This window comes from Papio anubis, chromosome X, assembly GCF_008728515.1.
Source record: "Papio anubis isolate 15944 chromosome X, Panubis1.0, whole genome shotgun sequence".
Classification (NCBI taxonomy): Eukaryota; Metazoa; Chordata; class Mammalia; order Primates; family Cercopithecidae; genus Papio; species Papio anubis.
Genome location: NC_044996.1, coordinates 113,717,909 through 113,730,127, shown reverse-complemented (window position 1 = coordinate 113,730,127; position 12,219 = coordinate 113,717,909). Strand labels below are relative to the sequence as shown.

Sequence of the window (12,219 nt, the reverse complement as noted above, 5' to 3'; positions counted from 1 at the left end):
GCACATGTCTTGGAGTATAGGAGGTGCTCAATTGATTCCTTTTGAATCTTAAAAAAAAAAAAAAATCAATGTGCAGTAAGCTCTTTAGCGAACTTAGAGGTCTTCTACATACAATGAGTACCAAAATTTAACAACCACCCATTAGACTGGAAGAATGGAGGCTAGAACACAAAACCTGCTTAGGTTTTTACCAGTTAGGTGATTTTAGCTATTTTCACAAGAAGAAGATAAAGGAGGAAGACCCACTGCTTGGGGCAGACAATGAAAGATCAAATATTAAAGAGAGAAAATATAGCCAGTCAATTTATTCGCCCCCAACCCCACATACATACATTTTTTTCTATCGAAGGGAGAAAAGCAGGAAATTGCTCTGAATCAGAAAGCAGGGTGTAGAATATTTAGGCTTTCTAGGACCAGATTGCTGTATTTGAATCCTTGCTCTATTTTTTTTTTTTTTTTGTAGCTGTGTAACTATAGTCAGATGACTTAACCTCTCTGAATCTCCATTTACTCCTCTGTAAAATGGCGATTATAACAGTACTTCCTTCATAGACAATTGGCCTTACTATTTCCTAAATAGACAGTCTTGGGAAAGTAATGTTCACTGACATTGGAGGCATCTTGAGCCAAGAAATTATACTATGCCTGCTACACTGAACATCTTGACCCTCAAGAGTTTTCACTTGTGTAACTATGAAAACAGTACCCATCTAATGGAATTGTGTCACGGATTTTATGACACGATACATGTAAGTCACCTTCTAGGATTGTTTTGACTGTAAGCACACTATGTGGACTTTTTTCTTCCTCTTTTCCCTGTGTTTCTCACACAATGGTTATTGGCTCCTCATGTTCTACATTCGTATGGGATTTTATGCTCTGTACTCTGAACCAGACTTGATACTCCAGCCTTACCTCTCTCCATTCTTTCCAGGCTCCTCCACACCCATGTGTATTCTGCATTCTCTCATGAGTACAGGCCATTTCAAACCTTGTGCCCTTTCATATTCTTTCTATACTTCTTGAAAACTTTTCTCTCCTGTTTCCAGACAAAAATCTCATTTTCTCTTTAAATGCCAACTCTAGATTTCTATGTTTTGGGGAGGATCAGAATAAGAAGTGTGTAACTAAAATATCTCTATGAGGAACAGAATTATACCTTTCTTGTGGGTCCTAAACACTTTTTAGTCTTTAGCATTTTCTTACTTAAATCTAGTTATCACTAGGAAAGACAAAATCTTGCACCACTATTAGGTTTTAGAGGATTTTGAAAGTGTCTACAGGATAGCCGATAGTAGTTGAGAGTTGTTTTCTAAAGTCAGAAACTTTGGGTCTCAAGGAATATACTTTAAAACATAAAGTAGCAAGAGGCTAATCTTCATAGACCTCTCACACATTAGAGCCAATTCTGTTCAGAAAAACATTACTTAAAATATTTTATGTTTTCTAAAAAGACTTGCCTCTAGGTTCATGCATGCATATATTTTTTCATTTTTTAATCAAAGTGTTTCAAAGGAGAAGTTTTGAGGTCCTGAAAAAAATTATCTTTTTTTTTTTTTTTTTTTTTTTTTTTTTTGAGATGGAGGCATTGCTCTGTTGCCAGGCTGGAGTGCAGTGGTGTGATCTCAGCTCACTGCAACCTCTGCCTCACGGGTTCAAGCGATTCCCCTGCCTCAGCCTCCCGAGTATCTGGGACTGCAGGCATTTTCCACCATGCCCGGCTAATTTTTTGTATTTTAGTAGAGATGGAGTTTCGCCACGTTGGCCAGGATGGATTCAATCTCCTGACCTCGTGATCCGCCCGCCTCGGCCTCCCAAAATGCTAGTATTATAGGCATGAGCCACCGCGCCTGGTCTATTTATCTCATTTTATTACACAGATCACATTGATTCTTATTGCACTTTCAGATGCCTTTACCTCTATCTAACACATATGAGGTTCCTTCTTTTCCACCATGTCATAGTATTAGAAATATATGCAAATCACTCTTTTCAGTGAAGTGTAGGCTGGGCAGATCTGTTACTGGTTTCGCAGAGTCTGAGTAACCTGTTCATAGTTCTAAGGGTCAGGCAGGGTCATATTGTTGTGCCAAGGATATTTCCTGTTAACTCGACATTTTAAAAGACTGAAAGAGGATTTGTTTTGCTAAGAGCGCCTGAACCCATAATCTAGAATGGGTAAAGAGTTAGGATATATAAACTATTACACAGAATTTTCAATGATGTTCTGGGCTGGGTCTCCAGTTGTCATCCCTAAGGAGCATGGGAAATGGCTTCCCCTCCAGCTGGTGGAAATCCTTTCCTCTGTACCCTATTTAACCTTAACCCCAAGTCTGATCATGCCTGGGTGTTCACCCCTTGCCTTATGCCCCTATTTTGGGTTACAAGAAGCTGGCTCTGGGATTCGCTGGCTCATATATCAGCCTCTCTAACCATCTCAGAGACTAAGGGTATTCTTCTCAAGTCCACCAGAGGAATTGTCCTTTCCTGCCTAGGGTCCTTACTGAAAATAGTCTTTCTGATGTTATGCTATGAAAGGTTCCTCCAGTAACAGATTTGGGTGGGTCTTGTTTGTTTTTTTGCTAAATCACCTTATGCCAGAAACCAGATGTATTACAATGTACAAAATTAAACTGTATATCTAGGTAGACAGATAGATACACACATTGTATGCATGTGTGTGTGGGTGTGGGTGTGTCTAAAGAGAGACAGAGACAGAGCAAGAGAGAGAGAGGGCATCTGAATAGTCTGAGGACATACTATGTAACATAATACCTTTCTCATGCATTCATTAGAAAATTAAAATGACTCTACTAAAATTGTGATTTTCCCTCCATAAGCAGACAGAAAATCAAGCTCAAAATAGCTGAAATGAATTGAGTTTGGTACACCAGAATGGTAGCATGAATAACGGTAGGTGTAATATACTATTGCAAACCACAGCTTTGCTCTGAGTATTTTGTTAATTAAAAGGTGTTGGCTTTAGGAAGGAACTCTTATTTTTTTCAAGTGTTTGAAGAACATTTCTCTAGTCTGAAAATTTAATTGGTTTCAGGAGTACATGATTAGTCAGACTAACAGCTTTACTTAGAGCTTTAAAGGGGCTACTAAATCTTTTAAAACAAACACACAATGTGTTTGGCATATTTCCTTTGAAGTATTCACACGTGGTTTTCCTGTAATTCACAGGTCTCCTTTGGTTGATAAGAAAGCAAGAAGCACATACTCTATTTCTAGCTTTATTGAATGTGGGTAACTTTTTTTGTTTGCTTTATTTTTATATTTGAAAAATCACTCAACTTACAAAATAAGTTATTGGAGTTATTGGACTCACATTAACAATTCTATGAGGGAATATCTAAAAAGTGCTGTTAAATATTCCCTTCCTCCTTATCATTCCATGTCAACAGAGGACAGCAACGTTATATGTGGTCAAATTGCATTACTATTTAATACTATGGGGAATAGGAAAGATTGTTAGCAACTTCCATTTACTAGTAGATAAAATAACTCTCCTCCATGTAAGCAATATTGGAGAATATTTTCTTTTTGAATATTTGAAAGGATGGCATGTGGATTAATGAATTACTTAAGAGTTCAAGAGAACTTCTTAAGAAAATTTGAAGTTATGTCTAGATTCAGAGAAAGAACAATCTATTGTGTAGGTAAGGAAGAATTTCACATCTTCCCTCTAAATATTTACAGTCTGCACATACAAGTTGGAAAATTAGAAACCAACACTATGAACACATAAACACTTATTTTTGTCTGCATTCTTTTCTGTCACTCTAAAGAGTAAATAAAATATATGACACATCTATCATCAATAATTCTCATTTTAGAAAAATAAATGCTTGCACTCTATATAGGCAAGGCCAGAGTACCAGAACTCAAGGATTCATGATTACTATTTGTATTTCTGGATTTCAGAAAAAAAATGCTAAGTTTGGGAGCCATGGATTTTAAAAGTTTAATGGTGCTATTCGCTTACATTTTAATAGATTATTTCTTGCTATTAAAAATATGATCCAAATAAATATTTGCTACTATTTATAAGTAAGATAAATTACCACCAACACTGCCATCACCCCCATCATTTACTCAGTGATTCTTATGTGCCAGGCAAGGTTCTTCATAAACCCTCTTTTATTTCACCTTTAACGAACAATCTTCAGGGTAGGTGTTATCATCTCCCTTTTACCAAGGTAACGAAACTTGTTCAGGATCTCACATTAACAAGTGATGTTTCCAAGACAATGTGCTTAACCACTGCACATATTTCTAAGAATCATAGGACATCAGGCATCTTTCTTACATGTCTCATTCAATATGCAATAATTGTTAATCACTGAAATACTTCTGATTCTAAGAGCTATAGCTTATAATATATGGTACCCATGAAATATATCTAATATCCATTTTAATTTGGGAGAGAAGATTATTTGATATAGCTATAAAAATATGGATTGTAACAATCAAGCACATCTAGCATCCACTCACAACTTAAATATTACCCTTGAGAAGTATCTCCAACCTGACTTTAAACATATATCTTTCCTTCACTAATTTGAATAGAGAAATAATCATTGTCTTTTCCTGTTTTAGTTTGCATCATTTAAGTGCCCTTCTATAACTAACATTATATGAATTAATCTACATGCACTCAGTGAAAAGCAGGGTTTCTCAATCTCAGCACTATTAACAGTTTGTCCCAGATAATTCTTTGTCGTGAGTGGCTGTCCTGTGCATTGTAGGATCTGAATTGCTTGTCAGTATCCCTGGCCAGAGCTCCCTCCTAGATGTACAACCAAAAATGTCTCCTGACATTACCAAATTCCTCCTGAGGAAAGAAAAATTGCTTATGGTTGAGAATGTCTCAATTAAAAGAATTTTCCATCTCTCCCTATATACTCACCTCTCATATAGCTGCTTAGAATTTGTGCTGGACATCATTTATGCCTATCCAAGTTTGTTTTCTCTCATTTCTCAGAAGTAGAAATTAAGAGAAGTTGTTAGGGGCTTCTACTTTCCCACATGATACTGGGCAGGCACTGAAGAAACACTAAACAACAAACTTATGGCTGCCAATGAATAATAAACAATATGACACAGGAAGTGTCTTAATGACAAAAATGACAGCATCTCTGCCAGAGAGTAAATGTCCACAGATTCTCTTCTTGCATCTACACTTTTGTCAAGAGATATTCCAGATTCTCCCATCAAGAGCTGTAGTCTATTTCTCCACACCTTGAATATGGATTGGTCAAGTCACTTGTTTCGGCTAATGAGGTGTCAGCAAACATGACGTAAGCAGAAGTTTAAAAATGTTTGGGTGTTGGGTTATGCTTGGAACCCTTCCACCACTATGGAACTATGCTAGCCTGATGAATAATTACAGTCAAGTGATCCTGTCACCCACACTGTCTCAACTTATAACCAAAAAGTTATACCAGACATTTGAATGCCACATGTGGTCATCAACTACCAGCTGACCATGAGTGCATGAATGAGCACAGCTGAGTCTAGCAAAAGAATCACCTTGATGAACCAAACCCCAAGCAGAATCAAGAATCATGAGCTAAAAAAAATAATGATTCTTATTTTAAGTCTCTACATTTGGGGTAGCTTGTTACACAGCAACAGATAGCTGATACAGCATCCATTTTAACCTATTAAACACTTGTATGCAAAACATGATTTAAAATTCCCTTCCCATTACCACAGAAATTAAAAGAAAAATGCTTATCCAGCAGAGAGAATGCAGCTGGGAAAGAGAGAGTCTTTAAGTTAAAATGTGGAATGGAATTCCACAGAGAATGGAAGATTCACATAGTCAGTCTATAAGGCCAATAAATCAGGCAGCCAGCATTTGATAGGATATTTGAAGAAAGTAACAGTTTTAGCAGAAATTCACTATTAGTGCACGAAGAGCTTTGTATGTGAAAAAAGTAGAGTATGTAATAATAAGAGCCAAGGAGTAGGCAGCCCAGTGCAGAAGACGAGGGAAGAAAAAGCCAGATGAAACCATAATAAAGACCATGCTATTGATGAAGGGTGGTCATCAATTGCAAAACTGATATCGGAATAAAATCCATATAACCATTTGAGTATAACCAGCTAGAGAACATTGTGTAGTTCTTATTACAGAAAATACACTGCTATTCTACCAAAATTCTGAGCACCTTAAAAAATTCCTGAATTAAATCATTTATTCTGATTTAGGTTTTCTACAGAATTCAGTCTAAATATTGTATTTGTTTGGGAGAGCTACATTTTTACCTTAAGTAGCAAAATAATTAGCAATGTGTTTTGAAAGTTGTTATATAATGAATAAGATCCTCTACCATGTGTCAGGCCCTCACAAGCCTCATCCACCAGAGGAGATGATAAACTATTTGATGTAATTATCAGAATCATCTTTTCCTTCCTTACAAAACCAAAGGTCTAACAAATAACAGAGTCTCAATCGAAATTTGTTGTTGTTTTCACAATTAGAATGAGGTGCAAGTTGCAGTGTACTAAGCAGAGTCCTCGGTGTAATCTCACTCTCTCTCTAAATATATATATGCATATGTATATACAGTCTAAATATATATATTTCGAGAGAGACAGGGAAGTTATACAAATTAATATAACAGAGTTATATAACTCTGATTTACAGTTTCCTCAGAGTTTCAATCTAGAACTTCATCAGGGAGAAAAAAGACAGAGGAACCATTAGTGCAATGTAAATGGAACAATATTAAATAGTCTTAAAATGTAGATAGACTCTTTTCTTTTGAATCAATTATAATATATTTGCACAAAATTTGGACAGCATAAAAATGCCGTTTTAGTCATTTTCTCCACTGGTTCTTCACCATACCACTCTGGTGTGGATAGGGAAAACATGATTACTATCAATTTATAGAACAGGAAACTAAATTCAGATAAATTAAAATACTTCTTCAAGATCAACATTTAGTAAATTAGATAAAAGGCTCTGAGCAATCTGTATTTTAAGAAGAAAGGCTCTGAGGTGAGTAATTAATAAGGAATTCATCAAAAACAATTAACTTGATTTAAAAATGGGCAAGGATTTAAATAGACATTTCTCCAAAGAAAATATATATACAGCCAACAAGCATCTGAAAAGATACTCAACATCATCAATCATCAGGGAAACGCAAATGAAAAATAAAAACCACAATGAGATATTACCTCACAACCATGAGGATGACCATGATCATAAACAGAAAATAACATATGTTGGCAAGGATGTGGAGAAATTGAAACACTTCTACATTGTTGGTGGGAATGTAAAAAGGTGTAGCCACTATGGAAAACAGTATGGAGGTTCCTCAAAAAATAAAAATGAAAATAGAATTATCATATAATCTAGCAATCCCATTTCTGGGTGTACAGATGGGCCCCAACTTACTAAGGTCTAACCTGTAATTTTTGGACTTTACAATGGTGTGAAAGCGATATGTACTCATTAAGAAACCATACTTCAAATTTTGAATTTTGATCTTTTCTAGGGCTAGTAATACACAATATGATACTCTCTTCTAGAAGATACTGGGTTGCAGCAGTAAGCCAAATCTTCCATTAAACCACGTCATCATGAGGATAAATAATTGATACTCTACAATGTACTGTGTGTTGCCAAATGATTTTGCCCAGATGTAGGTTAATCCACATGTTCTGATCATATTTAAAGTAGGCTAGGCTAAACTATGATGTTTGGTAGGTTAGTTATATTAAATTAATTTTTGACATGATATTTTCAACTTACGGGCTGATTGGGATGTAATCCCAGTGTAAATCAATGAACATCTGTATATCCAAAAGAATTAAAAACAGTATCTAAAAGAGATATTTGCACACTCGTATTAACTGTGGCATTATTCACAATAGCCAAAAATTGAAGTAACTAAAAGGTCCATTGATTGATAAAATGGATTTAAAAATGTAGTATAGGACACAATGGAATATTACTCGGCCACAAAAAAGAAGGAAATCCTTTCATATGCTACAACATAGGTGTACCTTGAAGACATTATGCTAAGTGAAATAAGCCAGTCATAAAATGACAAATATTGCATGCTTCCATTTATATGATGTATCTAAAGTAGTCAAACTCTTTAGAAACAGAACGTAGAATGGTCGTATTGCCAGTGCTGGGGTACAGGGAGCAATGGGAGCTCTTCAATGGGTTTGGAGTTTTGGATTTGAGAGATGAAAACATTCTAGAGATTTGTTGAATAACAATGTACATATCTCATCTCTGACACCATATCTCATCTCTGACACCATATCTCTGGTCTATATACGTAATAGTTTGTTTTTAATACATAGAAGTAATATGATTTTTTCAGGCATTCGATAATAGAATATTTTTTAAAGTTAATTATAGGCCAGGTGCTGTGGCTCATTCCTGTACTCCCAGCACTTTGGGAGGCTGAGGTGGTGGCACACCTGAGGTCAGGAGTTCAAGGCCAACCTGACCATTATGGTGAAACCCTGTCTCTGCTAAAAGTACAAAATTAGCCAGGTGTGGTGGCGCATGCCTGTAATCCCAGTTACTTGGGAGGCGGAGGCAGGAGAATTGCTTGAACCTAGGAGGCGGAGGTTGCAGTGAGCCGAGATCATGCCATTGCACTCTAGCCTGGGAGACAAAGCAAGACTGGGTCTCAAAAAAGAAAAAAAAAAGTTAATTATGTATTGGTATCACATGTTACATAATTCAATTGAATACTCTAACAAATGACACAAAGTATGCAGAGGATTGTTGGCATATTTATTGTTGAAGGGCTTATAAAGTAGTTTTATACTCCTTGGTTATATTTGAGTTTCAATTTATCCTCAGAGTTGCTGTTTCTTACATGAAATATGAACACTTCCTGTAACTAAAACACGAATGAGCTTGATAAATTCAAATGCTGAAGCCTTGAACTCTGTCTCCATAATGACCTTGGAAATGTAACTGCTATCTTAAGTTGGTTTGAAGTGACTGTGTTGAGCCAAACTTGGGTTTTAAAGTTCTGGGCCAGTAAACATGTTATGAATTGCAGGTATGGAAAACACACTAACTGAAATAGTGAAAGTAGCTACATCAAAATCAATTTATGTTTTTATTTAACGTGTAGAAAAGCACACTATGCCCAGAAGTGCAATAACTACCAACCATACCAAAGAAAGCAAAATCAAGGGAAGAAAAAAAGGTAACATTTATGTAGGAAAAATTGCTTGTTACAAGCACAAAATTAAAAATTTGGTGTTTGTTTCTTTAAGACATCCCTGCCAAACCATCTCAAATTCTTTTTGAAAGTATGAATGGTAATCATAAATAAAACATATCGTTTCAGTGGTTTTAAATCATGCTATTGAAATAACAATGTTCCTCAGAGCATTAGCGTGACAGTTTTGAAGCACATACTTCCTATTGTCTTGGACTTGAATCTCATTGCCTTAATCCTTTTGATGAATGGGTTTAAAATTAAGACTGTAAAGAGCACATGGAAAAGCTGTGAGCCCACAGTAAATGGTTTCTGAAGTAGAAACATATCCAACTTTGTTTATTCAAAAAGATCTGTGAAGCTGTATTGTTACAGAGTTGCTTCATTCTGAACTTATTTTTGCTGCTTACAAAGGGGAAATCCCATCAAATCAGGGCTAAGATAATTCCTTTTTAAACAATCAGTAAATCATATTTAAACCTTGTTTACACTAGTACTTTTTCCATGATGGCGTTGTTTTACATAAAATACGTGCTTTCAATCTTATTAAATTTGTCAGGACTCATTTTGTGGCCTAACATGTGATCTACCCTGAAGAATTGTTTCTTGTGCACTTGATAAGAATGTGTATTCTCCTGCTGTTAGATGAGATGTACTGTATATGTCTGTTAGGTCTATTTGATCTAACGCATAAAGTCCAATGCATTCTTATTGATTTTTTAATGTGGATTTTCTGTCTATTGTTGAATTTGGGGTAGAAGTCCCCTACTATTCTTGTATTGTAGTTTATCTCTTTCTCTTTATCACTTTATATTTGCTTTATATATTTAGGTACTCTAACGTTGGGTGCATATATATTTACAATTGTTACACCTTCTTGATGAATTGATCCTTTTATCATTATTTAATGACCTCCTTTGTGTCTTTTTAGTTTTTGATTTTAAAGCCTATTTTGTCTGGTAGAAGTATGGCTATCCCCATTCTCTTCTGGTTTCCATTTGCATGGAAACCAAAATATCTTTTTATATCTCTTCTATTTCAGACAACATGTGTCCTAAAAGGTGAGGTGAGTCTCTTATGGGCAGCATGTAGCTGAGTCTTGTTGTTTTAATCCATTTGGCCACTCTATCTTTAGACTGGTGAATTTAATCCATTTACATTCAAAGTAATTATTGATAGGTAGGAATTTACTACTGCCATTTAAAAAGTTGTTTTCTAATTGTTTTGTAGATACTTTGTCCTATGTGCCTTTTTTGTTGTCTTCTTTTATGGTTTGATGGTTTTGTTTAACAGTATACTTTGATTCCTTACTTTTTACCTTTTGTATATCTACCATAGGTTTTTGCTCTGCTTTTGCTACTATAAGTTTTCGCTTTTCTTTACATCTTATATAAGGGTATTTTTAAACTGCTAATAACTTAACTTTGATTGCATACAAAACTCTACACGTTTACTTCCCTAATTCACATTTTGGAATTTCAGTGTCACAACCTATATCTTCTCTATAATTTGTCTCTTTTAACCGATTATTGTAGCTATAAGCACGTTGGAATGTGAGAGTTCTTTTTTGTAGAGATCACACAAATTTTACATTTTAAAATATTTCTTGAAAATAAATTTTTCAATAAAGTTATATTTAAGATTCAACTATTCCAAGGTAAAGTTAATTACAAAGTCCAGAATGGAAAATCATGCTATTTTTTTCATTAGTAGAAAAATAATAATCCTTAAAAATGATGTTTCCTTTTTCCCAAGATACGTAGGTAAGAACTAAAAGTAAAATGTATTTCCTCTACTGTTAAATTACAATCTATATTAATCCATTATTTTCAAACTAAAAGATATGAAGGGAGAAAATTTTTATCAAGTTATATGTTACAAAATCTCTAGCTTATTGCATTAAATTAAACCACATAAAAGAAATAATAAACCTAACTGAAACAACATTAATCCCTATTTAGGGTTTATCAAACTACAGAAAACAGAAAGGAAAGGAATTATACATCTTGAGAAACATAACTACTAAATGCGGGTGGAAACTATATATGTGCATAGTTTTGAATTGGCAAAATTATTCCTTTTTGCCCTGTAATATGGTGGAAAGAATGAAAAAAAAGTCGCTAAAGCTCTGTTTCCTACTTTTGTACTAACTCAAAGACATGATTATGCTATACTTAATAACTATTTCTACTTAAAATTTGTTAATCACTGTGATTTTAACACCTAATGTATATTTTCTGTGGAATATAAGAATGTGAACAGAGGCAAACAGCTAGGTAGAAAGACCAATTTCCAAAGAGAAAGTAGGGTCAATTTACTATTGGGGGCCTCATGTTCCCATTCAATCTGACGTAAAAATGGAATTGAAGGGCATATGGATTGAAGTTATCAGAGACTGTATTGCTAAAATGGATAATCTTCCCCTATTGACAATGGGGGCCTGTGGCTACCAAAATTAGGTAACTTGAATAGATAAAACCATAACAAGTTCAGATTCTTTCATGCATCTATTTTCAAAAATGGTATTTTGGTGATTAATGAATCAGATTTATTATGATGATAAAAATGAGTAAGTAAATTATTTATAAAAATGTAAGTTATCAAAAACTTAGTTTTCAGTGCCATGAAAATATATGTTATAGTAACTTCTGAAGATCTTCAGGAAGGTTAATTTATACTGTACATTCTAAGCCATAGATGCTACATCTGGTAATGTTAAGTTGGGAAGGGATTTATCTGGGAAAACACCAACATTTATCAACTAAACCAAGACACAAAAGGTTGAATGGTTTGCCCAAAACCCCCAGACCATAGCCAACGAGAGACCAAATGAAGACTAGATCCCAGGCTTATTAATTCCCAATCCAGTGATCTTTTAACAGTGCCTGGTTTACAATATCATGAGCATGCCTCTGAAATATTAAAAATGTTACATGTCTCTGTATAATAACTTTATATCTAGCATGCATAGGTTGAGAAAAATATCAACTTATTATGA

General features: G+C 34.8%; 1 protein-coding gene across 5 annotated transcripts in view; it reads right to left on the bottom strand.

Annotated features, from left to right (window-relative positions):
• The window catches only part of DMD (dystrophin), a 2,174,064-nt gene that overhangs the window by 652,858 nt on the left and 1,508,987 nt on the right, over positions 1-12,219 (bottom strand). The window lies entirely within an intron of this gene.